This window comes from Mus caroli, unplaced genomic scaffold (assembly GCF_978045245.1).
Source record: "Mus caroli unplaced genomic scaffold, Mus_caroli_1 scaffold_6, whole genome shotgun sequence".
NCBI classification, from domain to species: Eukaryota; Metazoa; Chordata; class Mammalia; order Rodentia; family Muridae; genus Mus; species Mus caroli.
This window is the reverse complement of record NW_028227261.1, coordinates 133,668,994-133,692,339: the sequence shown is the minus strand read 5'-3', so window position 1 is coordinate 133,692,339 and position 23,346 is coordinate 133,668,994.

Genomic DNA, 23,346 nt, shown 5'->3' with positions numbered 1-23,346 from the left:
TCTCTTCACCGCTTGGAGTCCTTATTGTGTCCTTGAGATTATGGATAATTTTAACTTAATTTTACATTTTTGCTTATTCACTTTATATCCTGCTCTATGCCCTCTCCCGATCACCCCCTCCCATAATCCTTCCCTCAGTCCCCTTTCTGGGTATTCCCCAACCCTGGCATTTCAAGTCTCTTTAAGACTAGGCATTTTTTCTCCCATTGAGACCAGACAAGGCAGCCCAGCTAGTGTAACATATCCCATGTACAAGCAACAGCTTTTGGGATAGCACACATTCCTGTTGTTCAGAACCCACATGAAGGCTAAGCTACACACCTGTTACATAGGAGTGGGGATGCCTAGGTCCAGCCCTCATAAATGTTTTTTTTGTTGGTAAATCAGACTCTGAGAGCCCCAAGGGTCCAGGTTAGTTGATTTCTTGGACTTCCTGTGGAGTTTCTATCCCCTTAGGGCCCAAAATCCTTCCTCCCATTCTTCCATAAGAGTTCCCAATCTCCATCCACTGTTCACTTGTGGGTGTGTGGTGTGTATCTGTCTAAATCAGCTGCTAGGTGGAGCCACTCAAAGGACAACATGCTCCTGTCCTCAAGCACAACAGAGTATCATTAAGAGTGCCAGGGGTTTGTGCTTGCCCATCGAGTGGGTATCAAATTGGGCTGGTCCTCATTTGGCCATTCCCTCATTCTCTGCTTCATCTCCCATACCTGTATTCTTGTAGACAGAATAAATTTGGGGTTGAAAGGTTGGTTTTTTTGTTTGGTTGGTTTGGTTTGTTTGGTTTTTGACAGGGTTTCTCTGTGTAGCCTTGGCTGTCCTGAAACTCACTCTCTAGACCAGGCTGGCCTTGAATTTAGAGATCTGCTGCCTCTGCCTCCCGAGTTCTGGGATTAAAGGCATGTGCCACCACTGCCCTGCTTTATGAGTGGGCTGGTGTCTCTATCGCTCTACTGAGGTTCCTGCCTGGTTACAGGAAATGGCCTCTTAAGGTTCTATATCCCCAATGCAGTGAGTCACAGCTAAGGTCACACCCACTGATTCATGGGTATCTCCCTTATCCCAGGTCTCTGTCTTATCCTGGAGACTGCCCCCATCTCCTCACCCCCATCAGTTGCAGATTTCCATTCATTTTCATGACCATCTCTATTGTTCTTCCCCATATCTGACCCTGAACACTTCATTCCTTCTTTCAAATAGATGAAAGTGAAGGTACAGGCCAGAAGTGAACAGGCAGAAATAGAATAGAAATGCCACCTTTCACTGTGTGTGTAGCAACCTACAATGAATGTGCTATTCATTATTGAATCCACAATGCATGCATATATATTCTTGTTTTCATCGAGTTCAGAAAACTAGCTGTGATGTATATTCTTGATTGTCAACATCTGGAATGAACTAAAATTAAAAAAAAAAAAAAACGGGGAGGGGCACACATGTGACGGATTTTTGCTTAATTTGAAGTAGGAAGATCCACTATGATCTCTGAAGAAGGAAGACATGCCTGCAATTCAGATCCTTTGAGCTTGGATAAAGACATCTCTTTAAAGCAGATCTTGAGGTGGGAAGACACAGCTTTAGTCTGGCTCACACCTTCCACTGGAAGCCTATACAGGACAGATGAGAAAGAAGCTTTAGCTCCTTGCCAGCTCACTGTCACCTTACTAGTAAACTCATTCCTTCACTGACATTAGACCAGCTGAGACATCCAGCCTTGTGGATTGAGAAACTACTGGATTCTTGAACATTATGTTCATTTGTTGGATTAGCTGGAACACAGCCTATCGGTCATTCTTCTTCTTTAGTATATATATATATATATATATATATATATATATATATATATATGGTAGATAGATAGATAGATTCATTCTATAAATTCTGTTACTCTAAATAATCCAGAGAAATACAAGAGCTTAAGGTATTTATTCTTTATGTGCTACAGAAGTTTCCACAAAATGTGGCTGAAAATGACTATGTGATTACATTATATTTCCATATGAACATAATTCTGAGAATTTTAGGTATACATGTTTTGCTGGATAAAGGTTCTCAACTGAGATTAATTAGTAAAAGATTGAGAGGTTTAGAATATGAGAATTATAATAATGTGTGAATATTCTCATAATTTTTAAGCTAAACACTTACATATCTGATTTCAAAAGCAAAACCAAAAATAAAACTATGGAATGCATTTTTAAAATACTGGTTTCAGGATCTTACTCTCGATGACAGGACCAAAGTAGACCCCTGGTCTTGGATGCTTCAAGCAAATTTCCTCTCCCCATCCATTGGTTTACCAGGTGACTTAGGATCTAGATCACAGGTGTTTAAAGTACATGCTATATTCTAGGTCCTTGTGTGTTAAAGGCAACAAATTTCAGAACATCTCAAAGTAACTTTGTTTCACTGGTATGGAGAAGTGTTGGGTCTCGCTAATGACTCAGAGGATAAATTCCTTGCCCCTTAATAATAAGGATTGGAGTTGGCATCCCCCAGAATCCCAGTATATGACAAATAGGCACAGTGATGTACCTGTAATCGCAAAGTTTTGGAGGCCTGGATAGGGGATCCATGGAGTAAGCTATACAATATATACACATATATTCATGGAATCTACACCAAGTCTGCAAATTGGGACAGTCAATAGATCATTAATGCTAAGCCAAGTCTCCATGTTAACCTCTGAACCTCTTCCTCACAACTGCTTCTTAGTTCATACTTAAAGCTTTGATGTTCTCCTCAGAGACTGCATCCTTTGTCATATGGAGATATTCAGTGGCTACCACAGCCTTAGCACAGTTTCCTGTCTCTTCTTCCTGCTTCTTTAATGAGCTTTCTGCCTCCATTTCTATTTCCTGATATGATTGTTTGATGCTCATAGTTGTGTTCATAGTTGACTGCGTGTTCTGTTTCACAGAGCATATAGGGTTAATTTTAGATCATTTTTGGTACATTTTCTTCTTAAACAGATAGAATTATTAAAAACCTTTATATCACTTCACTTTTCTTTGTTAACAGCTAATCTTCAGTCTTCTTTCTACTCTTACACAGTTAAGGACCTCCTTTTCATACCTTTCTACTGAAATAACCATTATGTTTAAAGGGCAAATTTAGGATTGACTGTCCCAGTACACAGTTACATAAAAAAAGTTAGGTTTTCTGGGAATATCTGAGTGTTGTTATGTGACTCTTATCTGATGAACAATGTATGTGAGCTGTTGTTTTCCAGGATTGGAGCAATGACTGCCTTCTCTTATAGTGACATCCCTGACTGATAAGGAGGGTGCTTTCTGGAGTCAGCAGATTTAGGTCATACCAACTGAGAAAACCTTTGTGATTTATGGCTTCAGTGCTTACAGTAAAGACACTGCCCAGTGAGGAAGGATACAGGAAAAGATTCCCAATATCGATATGGTTGTTTTGGAATTACCTTCTACAGTTTGTATCTGAGAGAAAACAACAAAAGCTCGTAGTTTGCTTCTCCTGAGAAGATACTTTCAACCTTGACTGAATAATTCAGGGAGACTGTGTTAGTTGTTAGAATGTCTGTCCTTGTGAAGAGGAACCATGACCACAACACTCTTTATAAGGAAGATATTTCATTGAGGCTGGCTTATAGTTTCAGAGGCTTAGTCTATTAACATCCTGGTAGGAAGCACGGTGGTGTCCAGGCAGACATGAATTGGAAGAGAAGCAAGAGTTCTATATCTGAATTTGCAGGCAGCAAGGAGAGACATTGACACTGGAACTGCCTTGAACTTTTGAAACTACAAAGCCCAACCCCAGTGACACACTTCTGCCAACAAGGCCACATCTCCAGTGATGCCACTCCCGATGAATCTGTGTGGACAATTTTCATTCTGTCCACTGCACAGTCAGGTGTGCATTCTCAACCACATTAGAGTGAAGCACCTATCATATACTCTGAGCCAGGCCACAAGATCAGATGGCGATTATCAAGTATTACAAACTCTATTGTAAGCAAAGTTCAATAGATTTAAAAAGAAACTGTGTCTTTGTTTTCTGTGTGTTCTCAATATGTTTTATAGATACTTTAAAAAAATAAATGCCTGTTTACCACTTCTGCCTATCTTTGGTTCTTTCAGGAGCTCCTTACACTGTTCTATAAGCCATTTCTTTTTATAATTTTAAGAGCTTCGAACATAATGGAGAACTGACAGTAATTTGAAGTAGAAACATTTTTCCTAGTTTTCTTTAGTCATTCACAGATCAGTTTATGCAAAGTGTTATTTTGCAATTTAATTTAAAATTGAAGATATGTGTAAATTAATTAACCACATTTTTCTCTTTTGAAGTTTGAGTTTATTTGTGAAGCATATTGGGAAAGAAATTTTGCTGAGTAGTCTTTGTCAACCTACCAGAAAGTAGAGTCACCTTGTGTATTGACTGCTTATGTGTGTTAAGTTGACATAAGTTAGAGTCATCAGAGAGAAAGAGGAAGGAAATTTGAGGAAATGTCACTATGAGAACAAGCTTTAAGGTATTTTCTCAATTAGTGATCAATAGAAGGGGGGCCTAGTCTATTGTGGGTGGTGCCAATCCTTAGCTAGTGCGATGCTATATGAAAGTAGGCTGAACAAGCTGTGTGAAATACAACAATAAATAGCACCCCTCTATCATCAGTTCCTGCCCCCAGGTTCCAGTCCTTCTTGAATTCTAGTCCTGACTTCTTCCAATAATGAACAGCAATATGGAAGTGTAAACCAATTAAACTCTTTTCTCATCTACTTGCTTTTTGGAAATCTCAACAGATGCATTTCCTCCATTAGACGGGCTTTTCAGAATAGCTGAAAAGCCAGTCTTCTTCATTGCTAATTGATGAAGGAGGACTAACCCCATTGTGAATTGTACAATGACTGAGTAGGTAGCTCTGGGCTGTATAGATATGGCAGCCGAACAAACCAGGGAAAAGCAAACTAATAAGCAGCATTCTTTTTGGTCTGGGCTTCAGTTCCTGCCTTTAGCTCTATCTAGCCTTTCCTTCTTTTGATGGTGGATTATAAAGGGAATGATAAAATAAAAACTTTCTTCCCCAGTTAGTCTTGATCAGTAACTTAGGTAGGGCTTTATTACCTTGAAGAGGCACTGAAGTAACTCTTTAAAGAAAAAATAGTAAACTAGGACTGGCTTGTAGTTTAGAGGTTTAGTTCATTATTATCATGGTAGGAAGCATGGCAAAGCACAGGCAGAATGCACATGATGTTAGAGAAGAAGCCTAGAGTTCTACATCAGGATCAGCAGGCACAAGGGAAAAAGAATGACAAAAGGCCTGTCCTCAGCACTGGAAACCTCAAAGCCAACCCCTAGTGACACATTTCTTCCACCAAGACCACTTCTACTCCAATAAGGACACACCTCCGAATAGTGCCACTCTCTGTGAATCCTGGAGGCATTTTACATCAGATGACCACAGTCTGTACTTGATTTTAGCATCAGAAAGCAAATTATGAAAGTATTCTTTGGAAAGCAATCTTTATGCTTATGCTATAAAATACCTCATTCAATTTCCCTAGTCCTAATGTGTTTAGTTTTTAGCTTTCAACTTTAATTTCTTGAAGTGTATACAATATGACCTATGATTGCCAAAAATTATCTTCCTTTAAATTTCTATTTAGGTATTTTAGACTAACAATAGAAAATTCTATATTTCGTTGGAAATTTAGGTTGGTACCTTTATCATGTAAACTTTCCACATACTTGTTTTCTACTTTTCAGACATTAATTTGTTTAATTGACAGTGAATAAGACTGTGTGTGTTGTGTGTGTGTGTTCACCTCAACACAATTGTTCATATTTTCCTGAGTGTTTAGGATAAATCTTATTGATTCATTTTCTTAATATTAACTTTAAAATTTGGTATATAACTTCAAATCAATAAGATAAAACAAAATATTGAAATTTGATGGTTTAACTTGAACAGTTTTGATTGATTTTCCACCCAATCTATCTGAATTTTATTGACCCCATTTTTGCCATCTAGACTTCATACATTGTGTTAAAACAATTCTTAAGTATGTAATTGTTGCTGCCATTATAAATGTTGGTTTTTTTCTCCCAAAGCATTTAGATGATAAAGGTATTGATTTTATATTTTGATTATAACTTGCTAAATTACTAATATTGTTGTTTCACTGATTATATTTAATTTCAAGATAATTTGATATATAATCTATTTAAAAATTCCCCCTCTACCTTTTACTTGTATGGCTCAGATTGCTGGGGTTTGTTTGTTTGTTTGTTTGTTTTCTGACGGACTGATTCCTCCTATGCAGTATTAATGATGCTGTAGTTATTATTACCCTTTTAGATTTTACTAGCATAAAAAATATGCTTCCTTATTAATTAAGATGCTGTTGTTGATTTGCCTTTATGTTCCTGAAATAAATCCCATTTAATCACGATGCATCGTTTAAAATGAATTTCTGATTTAGTTTGCTAATGGCTTATTTATAGCTTTACATCAATATGAGTTAGTGGGATTAGGCTGTGATTAAGTCATTCATATGTTTGTAATTGTTGCAATAATTGCCTGATTTGGGATCAATTTTATATTCCCATTGTGAAATTCATCTGAAAGTCTTTCTTGTTTAAAGCCCTAAACCAGCTTAAATAGTGATAGCATTCTTTTTTTTTTTTAATTAACAAAGTCATAGCTTCATTGTATGTAAAATTTTCAAAGTATAGTCTTGTACAAAGTAGATATGTCTGATAAGGTTGTTTTGAGTATAAAGTATTTGCTTTCAGGAATAAAGTAATATAGGATAAAAACACAATATGAATTTCTTCTAATTGAATGATGTAAGCCTTGTTTCCTCAAAATATTCCAAAAGTTGTAGCTGTTTGGTTAAGACCTGTGATTTATGATGAAATCAAGGCATGATGTTGATAATCCACTTGGATTAATTTGTTCATACAGTCTGCCTGACCTGAAACAAAAAGGTCAAGTTATCAAGAGGGAATAGACTTAAGGATTCTTAGTAAGGGGAGAGTAAAACCACTGAAGTAAATGACTGGACTACTCCATGGATAGAAAGGAAAACTCACTGTGGTAACAAACTGCACATCTGCCTCCAAGAATAGAGGACAGCACCTTGGTGGTTAAAGCAAGCAGATTTTATAACATTCGATGTGGTGGACTTTCTGAGCTGATGGAGGCTATTCACTTTAATCAGAAATTCAATACCCTTGCCTGAGGTAGTTGACGATTGGGTTGGATAAGGGAGGTGGTTATTTTCCCGATAACCAGAAATCTGCCTCAGGAATTCTGAGTTTAGGCTTCTGCTTGCCCAATAACAACCTTTCTGTCCTTCTGCTTACTTTGTCCTTCTGTTTAGAAGATTGTTACCAGTACTGTCATTATGTCATTGTTTTCACTGGAAATTTAAACAGTAATCACTGGAAATATTAAAAGGGTATGGAAGGACCTAATGTCTCATTGCACACTCAGTGATCAAAACACTTGACTTAACACAAGAAAAGCATTAAATGCATTCCACTTACACATTCCTCATCTAACTACGCAATTATGACATAGTTATGTTTCTCAGTCACTTCAAACAGGAAAATGTTGATGAGTAAGACATGGAAATAATATGGCAACTGAATTTAAACTGGAACCTTCTTGTAAAAAGTGTGGAGTTTTAGTTAGCTAATCTACAGAATTTTGTTTCACAGTGATGAAGATGTGCTTTCCTCAGGGTTTTGAGATAGCATGCTTCAGGCTTTGAAGGTTTGAAGATTTCTAGTAAAAAGTCTACACTATGTTCTTCCACTCATGCAGAGACTTTGGTTTGTCTGCTTGTGCAATGCTGTCACTCAAGAACTCCCAAATCTCAGAAAGCAATGGTGTGTGGTTATCTATTCCTTTCAAGGGACATGAAAAGTCAAAACTGCTGTTTCCTCAGAGAGATCTCGAAAATGTAAATCTAGAAATGCATATTTTAATCTATGGTTTAAAATTGGAATACAAAGCACTATATAAATTCTTCAGTGTTTTAAAAAGATTTCTATAGTTCAAGTTATTTTCCCAAAGATTTAAGCTTTACATGTTTGTACTTGTTTTCTCTCAAATTGATTATATCAGCTTTCAGTTTGTCTATAAGTTTTACTTTTTATTTCTTCAAATAATTGGTTTGTATACATACATAACAGCTTTTTGTTGTTTCCTACCAGGTAACTTTTGATTGTATATTCATTATTTCTGTTCTCTATTTTTGTTCTCTCACTTTTACTTGCTTTGTGAGATGATGCTTGCCTGGTTAATTCTACTTCCCCCTTTTTTTATTTTTTATATTAATAACCAAAATTTCCTGAGAATTATTCAAATTCTTTTCTACATAGTGTCTTTTTTTATAGTTTTGATCACTTATAAGTTAGATTTTTAAATTTTCCTTTATTTTCTGAGAAGATTTTCATAACAAAGTTTTACCTGAAGAGACTGAAAGGAGGGTGTTATTCTTTGCATTGGTTATAATTGTTGTATATGTTAATGATTATAAAATCATATGCTTAGAGAATATATTTTTACAAGATGTATGAAAAAAATCAAACTGTAGAGGTCAAAAATTCAAAGAAATCAAAAATGAATATAATGTCTAATATTTACTAGGTTGCACTATAAAATTGTTCATTTACTTCTGCATACCTCCTTATAACAAGGTAACTGATTTTAGGACTTTAAACTTTATTGAAATATTACCATTATTATAGCATTTTGAAATATTTTTGGCAAATGGTGCATCTGTTGTGACTTCAGGATCAAAAAGGAGATATGTAATTGGGTCTATCACCCTCTCCCCTGCAGTAATGTTAGACTAGTCATGACCTAGCAACAACAAGAATTCTTTGCTTCCCCTATCAATACAAAACTATTCTTTCTTGTTGGCTTTAGGAATGACAGTAATGCCCAATTACACTTAATGTTGAGGAAACAATCTTTGAGGTTTCATTGCCTTTTTTTGTACCTTCCTAATACTCTAAAATGAGACAAACATTTCTCTTGGTTACTCATCATAACTACACAATAAGACTCTATTACTGATGACCAGAGTTCAGTTGCATAGCATGGAGAAATCAATCTTGAGCTGATCAGGAAATCGTCTCTCTACTGACAAAGTATCATAGTTCTGATAAGTGTTATGCAGAATGCTACAGGAAAGAGAGAAACTTACCCAATCTTTGATGCCATGTGTTATAATATTGACTCTCCAGGAAAGATAGACTTACTGGTGCAATTGTGGTAAGAGTGTTTTTGGGAGAAAACAACCATTTTTTTATTGGATTTGAACCAGGCTCTATAGGAAATAATTCATGCTTGATACAGTAAATATGGTCAAGTCAAAAAACATGTCAATGGAAGCTACAGGCTACAGGCTATAGGCTACAGGTAAGAGCCAACTTATGCTTAGCTAAAGAGTCATAATGTCAAACTGTCCTCTAAACACTCATGTTTCTATTGTATTTCTACCCATAAATTTGTACTACTCTCAAATTTGATTAGACAAACTTTTTTATTGTAGAAGGTAGCAATTAATGTAGATTCATAACTGTACAACATGCTAAAAACAATAATGTACTCTGATATTTATACATATAATCAAGTCCCACTCCTAAAGTGCAGGAAATATCACAGACTAGAAAGAAAAAAGAATAAGAGCTAGAGGATGGAAGTGTGGCACTGTGAAATGCAGCCCTCTGGGAATGACATGGCAATTGCACTCATGAACTCACAGCAACTATGTTTGATTGCCCAAGACCGCCACAAGAAAGGAGAAGGGCTGTTAATGCCACAGCTATGATGGCTAACCTTGGTTGTGAACTTGACTATATTTGGACATCACCAGAACCCAAGCAATTGGGCACGCCTGTGAGGGATTCTCCTAGGGTGGACCATCTAAGGTGAGAAGATCCATCTTAAACCTTGGACACACCTTCTAAAGGAAGCCCACATAAAAGGACATGGAAGAAGGAGACTTTTGCTTTCTGCTGAGAAGTAACATTATTCTTCCTCTCCCATTTCCATGACATTTATTCGGGGGAGGGTAAGATATTTGACCTGGTGTTAAATTGTAAACATTTATATTCATACCCACAAACAAATGCTTATTTTAGCTTTTACCAGAGAAGCTTCTTTTTACAATGAGTAGTACTGAATATAGAGACTCATGTCTGTTTAAAATACTGAGAATAAAACCTACTGTATATTCTACCCTAGCCAGGATATTTATATCCTTAGCCCCACAAACACACACTAAGGGTCATTTCAGAAGAAGGAACATAGAGAAAGCAAAACAGGGCTAGATAACAGGGATAAGGTTTATGAAATTCTGGGTATGAAACAGCCAATGAAACATAAAAGTGCACTGATTACGGTTGCCTTCTCTGGTCTGCACAAGATGAAGATTGCTAAGTCAATCATGTATGCATGATTGGTGACTCTTGTGGCTCTTTCTGTCCATGCTGAACAGTTGACTATTTATGGATTAATTCTAAAGGGGGGGTGGAGAGTGTCATTGTCTTCAGGTGTATTCCTACTGATAGTCATACTAAGCTCCACTGGATATTTTCTAGCCCATGGTTACACAGACAGTCCTACTTAAACTCATTGGGTCATAAAACAAAACCAAAGAGACATGACAATAAAAAGAGTCTTTTTGGGAAAGAGGGTGTTTGACAGGTATGAAGAGGACTGGGCTGAGAATAATAAAAATGAATTCCAAGCATGTATGAAATTGTCAGAGGACAAATTTAAATAATTATTAGACATTTAAATGAAGTCAATCACAATATTAATGTAAAAGCAATGAGGACACAGCAAATAGAAACTTGAAAATAAAACAATATTATTAAATGGTATATTTTAATTCTAAAATGTCTACATAGAATAATATTTTGAACATTAGTAGTTGTGGAGCCTCTAGGAAGAAGTCTGCCTGCCAGAAACAGGACATGAGGCACATATCTTTCAAGGTTACACCCAGGCTTTCTCCTTCCTAACATGCTGTCTTGGAACAAGCACTGCTGTGTGGTCCTAATGCCCTGCTTTCACTGACAAATACTGAAAACTCTGGGAAATTGTGGTCTAAATTTCTGTCCTTAAATACTATCTTTTAGGATTCCTGGTCACAGTTACATAATAGCGATTAACCCAAGTGCTTAATAACAGTTGGCTCTGTTATGCAAGATGAATTGAAGGCAAGAAGTATGGAATCCATTACCCTTTAAAAGAATGATATATGATATCTAAAGTGAGGGAAGACATGTAAGTTATACCAGAAATTAGAGAAAAAATAGATATAAAAAATAATACATTTAACTCAATGTGCCATGTAAGTCTGAGGTCTGTAAGTGCAATGTCAATAAATTGTTAGTCTTACTGAGTAGATGTATTGGTTTGTAAAGGAAGATCTGTGGTAAACAAGGAATTCACACCATCCCTCTGTAGTCTGAGCTCTGGCTACTAATGTAATTGGAATCAGATCTGACTTTTAGCTTTGCTTGAATACAAACAAAACAAAACAAAACCAAACCAACATACGCTGTTCTCTTTCTATGTCTCCAAAAAACTGTATTTGAATCATCCTGATCAATATAATGATACTTAATAGATTCTTTTGAGAACATGGGGTAGCTATAAAAATTCCTATATAATAATAATTCTCTGTGAATTCCTGGTTTATCAGCAGTGTGTTCCTTTACTCAGAAAAGTAATGCTTCCCTTTGCAGATAAAATAGCATACAATGGGGTGGTGTGTGTTTTGTTTCCTTAAAGAAAAAAGTAGTAAAATATAAACACTATATATTTAGATATTGTCCATTTAAAAGCTGGTCAGTATTTTAAAATGTAAGTTTCTAATGCATTGTAGATTTTGATATGAAAATCAGTCAGCTGGATTTACGGTGCTTCAATGTAAGGGTGAACAAAATACAAGATTTTCTTCCAAAGACTTGCTGTGTACTTTGGGATATCAGCAGAATTTGAGACAGAATAGGTTCTAGTGGCAGATTTTTCAGGGATGGACTGTAGACTGTTGGTGGCCCCATGCCTGCATCAGCTTCAGTGCTTTCAACTCCTAGTTTATCTTCATTTATGCTATGAGAAAGAAGTATGGTTGCTTTGAGTCTCTTTTATTTGTCATGGGTTCTTTATGTTAATGTCTGACACTTAGGAATCTTGAGGTTGAAACCATTTTATAATTTCTACTTTATATTCCTTGACCTAAGTTTTCCAGTACCATAGTCATTTCTTTAGGGTCCACTCTTTGCCAGGACTAAATAGATGCTCAAGATCAAGGACAGAATTAATAGAGAATGATGGACATTCTGTGGAACCTGTCCCTCTAACACATTTGCTCTATGACAAGCATCTTATTGATTTTTCTACAAATGAAAAATTTGTGTCAATAATATTTGGTCTGGAGGTAGAATTTGAGAGAAGCTGGGTTAATGTGGGTGGAGTGGGTAGGATGCTCATGGATTGTTCAGTTTTCTGTCTTCAAACACACTCATCTATGACATTTGCTGGGGAATGGGGTATGTGCTTTTGTGCAAGTCTTTTGTAGCTTGCGCTGGTGCTGTTTGTATTTTGATGACATCATGAGTTTGTACAGAGAATGTTGGGAGACAGCTAAACTTATCTAGAGACCATACTCGGCTTGGATCTGAAGCAATGACTTTAGATGGTGCTGTGTTGGTGGAAATGTATTACATAGTTTTTATATTAAGGAAAAGTAGAAGGGTATTGTCAATCCCCCTTGAGAACCTCCAGATGGATCAATGTGCAACATATTATTCAAAAACTGTTGGGAAATGGGCTTCAATTACCAGGAAAAAAAAAAGATGATGTTTTTGTACTTAATTGTGTCTAATACTTACAAGCAGGTTGTTTAGAATGAGGGAAATGTTATATCTGATTACAAAAATAAAAAAAAAAAATCCAAACACATAGAAAAGCTGATAATGAAAGTTTGTCTAGCAGACATACTTATCACACAGAGGAAAAAGTAAAAAGAAACATTACACTAGAAAGCTTATTGATTTACTAGGTGATGAGGATGGATATGTCTTGCTGTTTGAAGGAAATACAGTTTGGGAAAGAGAATGTGAGTGTTTTGGTTTTAAGATCACAGCTATCTGATCAGTTATTCAATTCCAAGTGGTCAGCCTTAAACAAAAGTACACATGAGAAACCCCAAATGGACTCTGCAGGTTTTGTTTATATGTACATACTAAACAATATTGAGAATTAAACATAAATATGAGAGGAACTTAGAAGGACACAGAGGAACTTGAGGGGAGAATGTTGAGAGTGATACAAATATAGTACTCACATAAGAAATTTTCAAAAACTAATAAATAAAAACATGGAGAGAAGCAAAGAAAAAAATGTGTGTCATCGCTTCTGCTTAGCCTCTTTCCTCTGGTAAGTACTGATGACCATGGTATTTGGAAACACAGCCACTATAGATACTACTGAGTCTGACATTTGACACCACAGTTCAGGAGTGGGTTTGAGTTCCATATTAGTATTCATGCTGCAAGCATGAAATGACTTAATAATGCAGGTAATTGAGGAGTTGAACAGAGAGGACATCTCTGAACTCAGATGATAGTAAGGAAACAGCAGAGAGAATGTACCATGGTGACACAGTGGTGGAGGCCATTGTTTCTCTTCTGTCTACTTCAAAGCCTACCACAGTGCTAGATTTAGAAGAGATATTCATCAATTCTAGTTGAGTTGGAGTCAGTCTGGTACAAAGGCAGTCCTGCACCCAAGATGAAATATTATTGCTTTTCCAAAAGCTTCAAGATAAAGGATCTCACAAAAATCCTTGACATTTCCCAATGTTTCAGAAAGTATGGAGTGAGATGGCTAAACCTGAGAGGCCAAATACATGTTGCTTTAGCACTGGGAACTGATATCAGAAGATAATGAATATTTAGCTCAGCAATGATCAAGTGACAGACTGATGTTGCTTTTCAAGGAAATCTCACTGTGGTAGAGGCTAGTTAATAGAAACCTCAGGAAATCTCTGATTTCTTTCACATGAGGTAGAGTATGTGCAGCACAATAGATGGGTTCATACTTTCTAAGTTATTTTCATGTCAAAAGCATAAGATGAGATGCTAAGTCATCCATCACCTCTACATGAGAAGCCTGAACCACTCTGAAGAGGATCTTCGAAGGCCCACCAACCACTTGATACAGTATTCATCTCCAGCACTGTATCTCCCAGGGATCAGAGCTTCTTAATTCTATTTTCAGAAAAGTGGCTTCATCTTATACTATTTTAGCAGTGGATCAAAAGGCTTAGGGGAAATTTTTCAGAATAAAAATCACCTAGCAGGTCACTGGCATTTCCTGAATCTTTTGCTACCTTTTAAATGGCATCTATATCTACAATGCTAGATTTGCTCCTGGAGAGGAATGTCACTCTCATGATGCTTTATTTGGAGTTGATTTTTATCACTAAGCTTGTTTTACCCAAGATGATTTTTAGTTTGAATACACTATATTATGTAATTGATTACTTGTAAATGTCAGCACATTAAAGCAATAATATCAATAATGAAAATTCTTCAAACAATGCTTATCATGTACATATAGTAAGTTAAAAATATAAGTATTCATTCACATTTGATAATTTAATTTCAGTGAGGTTTTCATAGAAAAATAGATCTCTTCATGATATTATATATTGGAAATAAGAAATCATTCTTATTTATTCTCTATTGTAAAAATGAGGAAAGTAAATCTAAAGTAAAATGAGGAAAGTAAATATAAAGAGAAGTGCTCCATATAACAAACAAGGTAAGTCTAATAATTCTGTGGGTGAAAATCAAAATGTAGACTCACTTTTCACAAAATACACATGAGGAAAGCATGCTAGCATCATCAGCTATAGACTGGTAAGGTATTTATAACACACCGTAAGAGGGAACTGAGCCATGACTCAGTGTCACTAGTATAGAAAATAGCAGAAAACTAAAGTGTGCCATTCAATTTCTGTTTTAATCAGTTCTTGATACTTTATAATAATACTTAGTTCAAAAATCTCTAAAAATGGATTACCAACAGATAAAATATGTAAAGAAACCCAGTAGAAGGGATGATTCATAAATTTTTTAAAATACTGCATTATCTTATTTACAGGTTTATTGATATAAATCTGAATTGATTTCTATTTTCATCAGGCTTAGAGAAATGTTGGAATTCCCCTGGGAAATTTCCTCTGCTTTCCCCAAGGCTGAATATGTGGCTCTTATATAGATTAATAATCCTAGCATTCTATCTCAAAGAAATGTTTAATAGCCTGATGGATTATGGTGCAGAGAAAATGACTTCTATGAAGTGTTATCTTTTACTTGTTTGCAGCACAGCAGAAAAGAACCTCATATATTTGTAGCCTCCCATCCTCACTGAAGCTTCCATTACTCCCTGAGTTTATCAAGAAGAAGAATGATGCTTTGATTAAAAAAGGAACATCATTGCTGCCATAGTCAGGGCTCACCAAGGGCAGATCGGCACATCTTTCTTTTACTTGCTTCCCCATAAATGTGACAGAAAGCAATGGTAAAATTCATCAGACTATGACAATTGTGCAGTGGCTCTTATAGGCCTTCAGTTCCTCATGAAACACAAAGGGTTCTCAACCAGTGAATAGATTTATTCATCTTTAGTTTTCTTCCTTGTAAAATTAGAAAAACATGCTGAAGGACACAAGGTCTACAACCTTAGGTTACAAATTAATTGGCGTGATTGTAAGCTTTAATTAGAGGGCAAATAAGAACTCTAATTCATCCTGAACTTTGCTGTCTCTGTCTAGTTCTGCATTGACTTACAGCCACAATCTTCCAATTGATTTACCCATTTCTCCCTCTTGCCTTCAACATGGATCCTTCACAATATCAAGAGTGTTGTTATGCACAAAGCTCTCTCTATGACTCTGCTGTGCTTGGCATTTTGTGTAGTTGTAACCAAAATTCTAGAGAGAACAATTTAATGGGGCTGCTCAGTTTCAGCCATATCAGTGCCCAGCCCTTAGCTCCACTGTTTCTGTATTGACAGTGAAGCAGAACATCATAGCACCAGGAGCAAGGATAATAGTTAGCAGAGGATGTGGGCAGAACAAGGATCAGATAGGATCCTCAAGACATGTTCCTAGGATCTAATTCCTCCAGTCAGGCCTGGTGCTCAATACCTTTTGGAAAGCAACACCAGCAAGGGAACAAGAGCAACTCATGAACCCTTTGGGGCGTCCTGTACTGCTCGACTTCTCCCAAACTTCAGCAAACAAAATGTTTCCTCCCTCTGTCACTCAACTTTCAGTCATTTCTTTTTTTTTTTTTTTTTTTTTTTCTGAGACAGAGTTTCTCTGTATAGCCCTGGCTGTCCTGGAACTCACTCTGTAGACCAGGCTGGCCTCGAACTCAGAAATCCGCCTGCCTCTGCCTTCCCAAATTCTGGGATTAAAGGCATGCGCCACTATGCCCAGCCTCAATCAACTTTCTTAAACTCCGTGATTTGGACAGATTTTCTTTCTCTTCATCTTTGACTCTAGGCTTCATATTCTGTCTATGTTTCCTACCCATGTTGATGATTTAATGAGATTCCCTTCAAAGCTGAAACTTGATGAGTTTCCAGTCAGTTGAATTCATGCTATAGAAATTTTATGCCCCCCCGTGCCATCTTGGGTGCAATTTTGGTGGAGGGTCCCAAGGTCCCCAGAGGACTCTCCATGCTACAATCACCCTTGCACACCCAGGACCTTGAGATCAGTGGTGAGTGGAATGCAACATCTATTCCAAAATCCCAAGAGGTTTTTGTGCTAGCATCAACAGGGTCAAAGGACAAAGGCAGGACCTAGCACACCCAGAATCTTGGGACCACTTAGACCAGTCTATGCAGGAGAGCACGTGGGCGGCAGAAGCAACAGAGCTTCTTGGACAGGGTCCCTTCAGGCCTCCATTCTCAGCCAGTAGACAGAGTTGATACCCAGACCCCTGGGCACCTTCTCTGCCAGAGGAGAGTCAGCATCCAGGGAGGGCTCTGACCCCAGGACTCAGGAGGTGGATCTGAGCTCCAGACTTCTGTGCACCTTCCCTGCTAGAGGAGAGCTTGCCTGCAGAGAGTGCTCTGACCACTGGGACTGAGGAGAGAATTGGTCTCCTAGGAGTGCTGACAGAGGCTAAAGAATCACAGGAGGAACAAGCTCCAGCCAGAGAGAGCTAGAATATCTACCACCAGAGATTACCAGATGGTGAAAGGCAAATGAAAGAATCTTACTAACAGAAGCCAAGACCACTTGGCATCGTCAGAATCCAGTATGCCCACCACAGCTAGTCCTCACACAACAATAGTGGGAGACTTCAACACCCAACTCTCATCAATGGACAGATCCTGGAAAGAGAAACTAAACAGAGACTCACTGAAACTAACAGAAGTTACTAAATAAATGGATCGAACAGATATCTACAGAATATTTTATGCTAAAACAAAAGGATATACCTTCTTCTTAGCATCTCATGGCACCTCCAAAATTGACCATATAATTGGTCACAAAACAGGGCTCAATAGATACAAAAGTATTGAAATTATCACAGGCATCCTATCAGATCACCAGGGACTAAGGTTGATCTTCAATAACAACAAAAATAATACAAAGCCAACATTCACCTGGAAGCTGAATAACACTCTTCTCAATGATACTTTATTTCTTCCTTAAGGAAGAAATAAAGAAAGAGATCAAAGACTTTTTAGAGTTGAATGAAAATGAAGCCAAAACATACCCAAACTTATGGAACACAATGAAGACATTCCTAAGAGGAAAACTCATAGCTCTGAGTGCCAACTAAAAGAAACTAGAGAGAGCATACACAAGCAGCTTGACAACACACCTAGAAGCTCTAGAACAAAAAGAAGCAAATTCACCCAAGAGGAGTAGAGGGCAGGAAATAATCAAACTTAGAGCTGAAACCAAACAAGTGGAAACCTAGAGAACTATTCAAAGAATCAAACAAACCAGGAGCTGGTTCTTTGATAAAACCAACAAGATAGATAAACCCTTAGCCAGACTCACTAGAGGGCACAGGGACAGTATACTAATTAACAAGATCAGAAATGAAAAGGGAGACATAACAACAGCACCTGAGGAAATCCAAAACATCATCAGATCTTACTACAAAAGGCTACACTCAACACAACTGGAAAACCTGGATGAAATGGACAAATTTCTAGACAGATTCCAGGTACCAAAGATAAATCAGGATCAAATTAATGGCCTAAACAGCCCCATATACCCTAAAGAAGTAGAAGCAGTCATTAATAGTCTCCCAACCAAAAGAAGCCCAGGACCAGATGGGTTTAGTGCAGAGTTTTAGCAGACATTCAAAGAAGACCTAATTTCAGTTCTCTTCAAACTATTCCACAAAATAGAAACAGAAGGTACTCTACCCAATTCATTCTATGAAGCCTCAATTACTCTGATACCTAAACCATATAAAGACCCAACAAAGATAGAGATCTTCAGACCAATTTTCCTTATGAATATCGATGCAAAAATACTCAATAAAATTCTCACTAACCGAATCCAAGAACACATCAAAACAATCATCCATCATGACCAAATAGGCTTCATTCCAGGGATGCAGGGATGGTTTAATATATGGAAACCCATCAATATAATCCACTATATAAACAAACTCAAAGACAAATACCACATGATCATCTCATTAGATGCTGGGAAAGCATTTGACAAAATCCAATACACATTCTTGGAATGATCAGGAAGTCAAGGCCCATACCTAAAAATAATAAAAGCAATGTACAGCTAAAGGGTGCTGCAACCGTATAGGAGGGACAACAATATGAACTAACCAGTACCCCCTCCCCACCCCAAGCTGTGTCTCTAGTTGCATATGTAGAAGAGGATTGCCTAGTTGGCCATCAATTGGAGTAGAGGCCCTTGGTATTGCAAAGATCATATGCCCCAGTACAGGGGAATGCCAGGGTCAGGAAGCAGGAGTAGGTGGATTGGGGAGTAGGGAGGAGGTTATAGGGGGTCTGGGGATAGCATTTGAAATGTAAATGAAGAAAATATCTAATAAAACATGCCTAAAAAAAGAAATTTTACATAAATCTGTCTGTTAAATTACTGAGATTTCACCTCTCCTTTTTGTAATATTTTCCCATATTATTCTCCTGTGATAATCCAACTTTTTATTTTTAGTTATTTTTAAGTGTATACTAGTTTATTTGACCATTTACAAGGCTACTACAGAGTTACAATAGTAGGGGATTTTTGAACACTGGAAACATTCTGAGTAATATTCTGTTAGTGACATGAGTTTTTTGTTTAGTACAATATCATTAAAGATTGTAAGCATAGCTATGTTTATTTATTTTATATAATTCAAAACTAAACATTACTAATTTGAAATTTATATACAACACAACTCATTTTATGTGATCTTCATATTTATCTAGAGTAATGCAACCTTCAACATAATCAAGTTCAGAACATTTTCTTATTTTTTTAAAGCAACCTTACTGAGATACAATAGACCTATAACAATGTTATATATCCAATGAATTTTACTTGATGTTTTGACATAATATATTCAGCCAATTAATCTGCCTATTACCTCTCTGTAGTTACCATTTATGCATGCAATGAGAAAATATTTGTCATCCCACCTTTTAGGAAATTTCTATTATGTAGAAATTAATATTTTTTCTAGTTTCTGCTATCAACACACTATACATTAGGCCTCCAGTGTACTGATTCTCACTTTTTTTAATGCTGCAACCCTTTAATGCTGTGACAGACCCTCATATTTTGTTGAACCCCCAACCATAAAATTATTTTGTTGCTACTTCAAAACTATAAGTTTGCTACTATTATGAACTATAATGTAAATATCTGTTTTCAGATGGTCTTTGATGTCTCCTATTAAAGGGTCCCCCAAAATGACTTGTGACCTCCAAGTTGAGAACCACTGATCTAGAACATATTCCAACTTTTTAAACGTAATCTTCAAATTTTAACCATCTCCCTTCTACATGTCTCTTTCTATGGTTTTGGCAACTTTACTCTCTCTCTCTCTCTCTCTCTCTCTCTCTCTCTCTCTCTCTCTCTCTCTCTCTCTCTCTCTGTGTGTGTGTGTGTGTGTGTAGGATAAATAGAAATTGTTTTATACTTTATTGTTATTTCATTTGTCAAACTTAATTTTAGCCACACCTATGTTATTGAATGTTTAGTAGTGTTCCTGTCTTTCTTGGCTTTTTGAATATCTATGCAACAGTCAAAGGACATTCATGTAATTTCTATATCTTGGCTATTGTGAATAATGTAGCAATAGGGATGAGAGTTGACATATATCTTCAGTATCCTGTTTCCATATTAGTTAGCTCTATACCCAGAATGAGAAAGCTGTATTATACAGTATTTTTTTAATATTTTGAGCAATTTCTATGTCAAGTACAGAAATTTATTTTAGCAAAGACTTCCCTAATTGCTTTTTCTTCATATTCTTGACAATATCTTGTATCTGTTCTCATTTGTTAATTTATTATAAAGTTACATGGATTTTGTTCTTGTTGTTTTAATTTATTTTTTAAACTCCATATTCCATTTCCTGTCCCCCATCCACCCTCCAACTGCTCCACATCCCACACCTTCTCCTCACCCCACGTCTCCACGTGAATGCCTCCACTCCCACCCCACCTGACCTCTGAACTCACTGGGGCCTCCAGTCTCTTGAGGGCTAGGTGCATTATCTCCAAATGAACAAAGACTCAGAAGTCCTCTACTGTATGTGTGTTGGGAGCCTCATATCAACTGGTGTATGATGTCTGTTTGGTGGTCCCCGTGTTTGAGAGATCTCAGGGGTCCTGATTAATTGAGACTGCTGGTCCTCCTACAGGATCCCCCTTGTCCTCAGCTTATTTCATCCTTCTCTAATTCAACAACAGGTGTCAGCTGCTTCTGTCTGTTGGTTGGGTACAAATATCTGCATCTGACTCAGTTGCTTGTTGGGTCTTTTGGGGGCAGTCATGATAGGTTCCTTTTTGTGAGTATCTCAGACCCAAAACGACATGCATGCTATGTACTCACTAATAAGTGGATATCAGGGGGAAAAGGGTACAGAATACCCAAGATACAGTCCACAGATCTCAAAAATGTCAACAAGCTAAAGTGCCCAAGTCAGGATGCCTCAGTCAGTCCCACTTGGGAGAGAGAAGAAAGCAATCACAAGTGGAGAGGGAGGGAGGGACCAGAGAGTGAAAGTATATGGGAGGGCAGTAGAGGGAGAGGGGAACCTGATCTGGTATTGGGTGAACAAAAAGGACTGAAGCCCTGAGGACCAGTAGAAATAATGGAAACAGGCAATCTCAGGAAATAGAAGGTTGGGGGAAACCTCCAGAGTGCACCGGAGACCTGGGAGGTAAGAGACTCTCAGGAATCAAAGGGAGGAACCTTAGATTAAATTCCCAACAGTAGGGAGAAGGAATATATAGAGACCACCTCCAGTTGGAAAACAGGACATTAAGTGAGGGATGGAGTTGCCACCCCACAGTCACATCTCTGTTCCATAATTATTCCTGTCTGAAAGAATCACAGGGATAGAAATGGAGAGGAGTCTGAGGAAAATAAGGTCTAGCGACAGGCCCAAAGTGGGATCCTGCTCAAGGGGAGGTCTCAAAGTCTGATACTATTACTAAGGTTATGGAGCACTTAAAAAAAAAGTTACATGGTTTTTGAAGGGCAACATAAATTCAATATTTTCTCCCACATATAAGCTCTGTCATAGCTCAAGGTATGAGAGAATAAGCCTGTGACATCAGAGTACCACACATGGCTCCTTAGCTAGGATGCAATGATGAGGACAGAAAGCAAAACAGTTAAAGAAAATCACCTGCTGCAGTGACCCAATTTCTAAGGTTCCATAACTTTATAAAAGTCCATACAAAAGACTAATTTCCCAAGTGAAGATATCATATGGGACAGATCTGTTTACAAGATGTCCAGTAGGGCCAGCCTTTTAGTTCCAGACCTCCCTATGACAGGCATAAGAGTGAAGCTGTATGTTCCTCCGGGGACAGTCCTACTGAATACCACTGAACAACACTAGACTTTTCAAGTCTAGAAAATCACATGGAAGCCAGGGCAAGTTTAAATAAACAACATCATAAGTTTTGATCAAATGCATGTTGTCTTAAGCTATTGTACTTTGATATAATTAGTTTTTCAGCAAAAGATAATCAGTGCAGACTTCTAGAAGCTGAATCGAGAAGAACTGAATGCAGAGCTTGTATTTACATCAGGGGAATCAGCAGGTGAGTGAAAAGGTAGGTACTTTAAGGATAGAGAATAAGCAGAGATCAATTCCCAAGAGTAATGAACTTTTCCTACTTCCTTTTTTCCCATTAGTTAATTAATTTATTCACTTTACATCCTTTTCACAGTCCCTATCCCCACTCCTACCAGTCCATCCTTATAAATCCTTCTCCCCATTACCCCTTCCTCTCCCCTAAGAACAGGAAAGCCCCTCTGGGTACCACTCTACTCTGGGGCATCTACTCTCAGCAGGACTAAGCACATCCTTTCCCACTAAGGCCCAATCAGGCAGTCCACCTAGGGGAAGAGGGTACAATGGCAGGTAGCCAAGACAGAGAGCCCCACTCCAGTTGTGAGGAAATGAACAACCAATCTGCACATCTGTTAAAAATGTGTTAGTAGCCAAGGTCTAGCTCATACATGCTCTCTGGTTTGTGGCTTAGTTTTTGTGAGATCCCATGCTCCCAGGTTAGTTGACTCTGTAGGTCATCTTGTGGTGTACTTGACCCCTCTAGCTTGCTCAATTCTATGCCCCAGTCTTCCATGAGATTCCATGAGCTCCTGATATTTAGCTCTGCACCTGTTTCCATTAACTAATAAATAAAGCCTCTCAGGAGACAGTTATGCTAGATTCCTGTCCACTAGCATAGCTGAACAATGTTAATAGTGTTAGGCTTTGGCTCTCTCCCATGGAATGAGTCTCAAATTAGGGCAGTCATTGGTTGTCTGTTCTCTCAATCTCTGTCCCAACTTTATCTGTGTGAATCTTGTAGGCAGGAAAAATTTTGGGTGGAACATTTTGTGGGTGGGTTGATGTCCCCTCTCCCTGTCTGTCTCTTATAGTAGCAATATTATGAAGTATTTCATAATCCCATTCATAAAGTATGTAATCCCAATTTGTGACTTTTTTGGATGCATGTAGAGAGAATCAATTTTTGTAACTTCATTTTGGAAATGTTGCAAAATGAATAGGGAATAGCAGTAT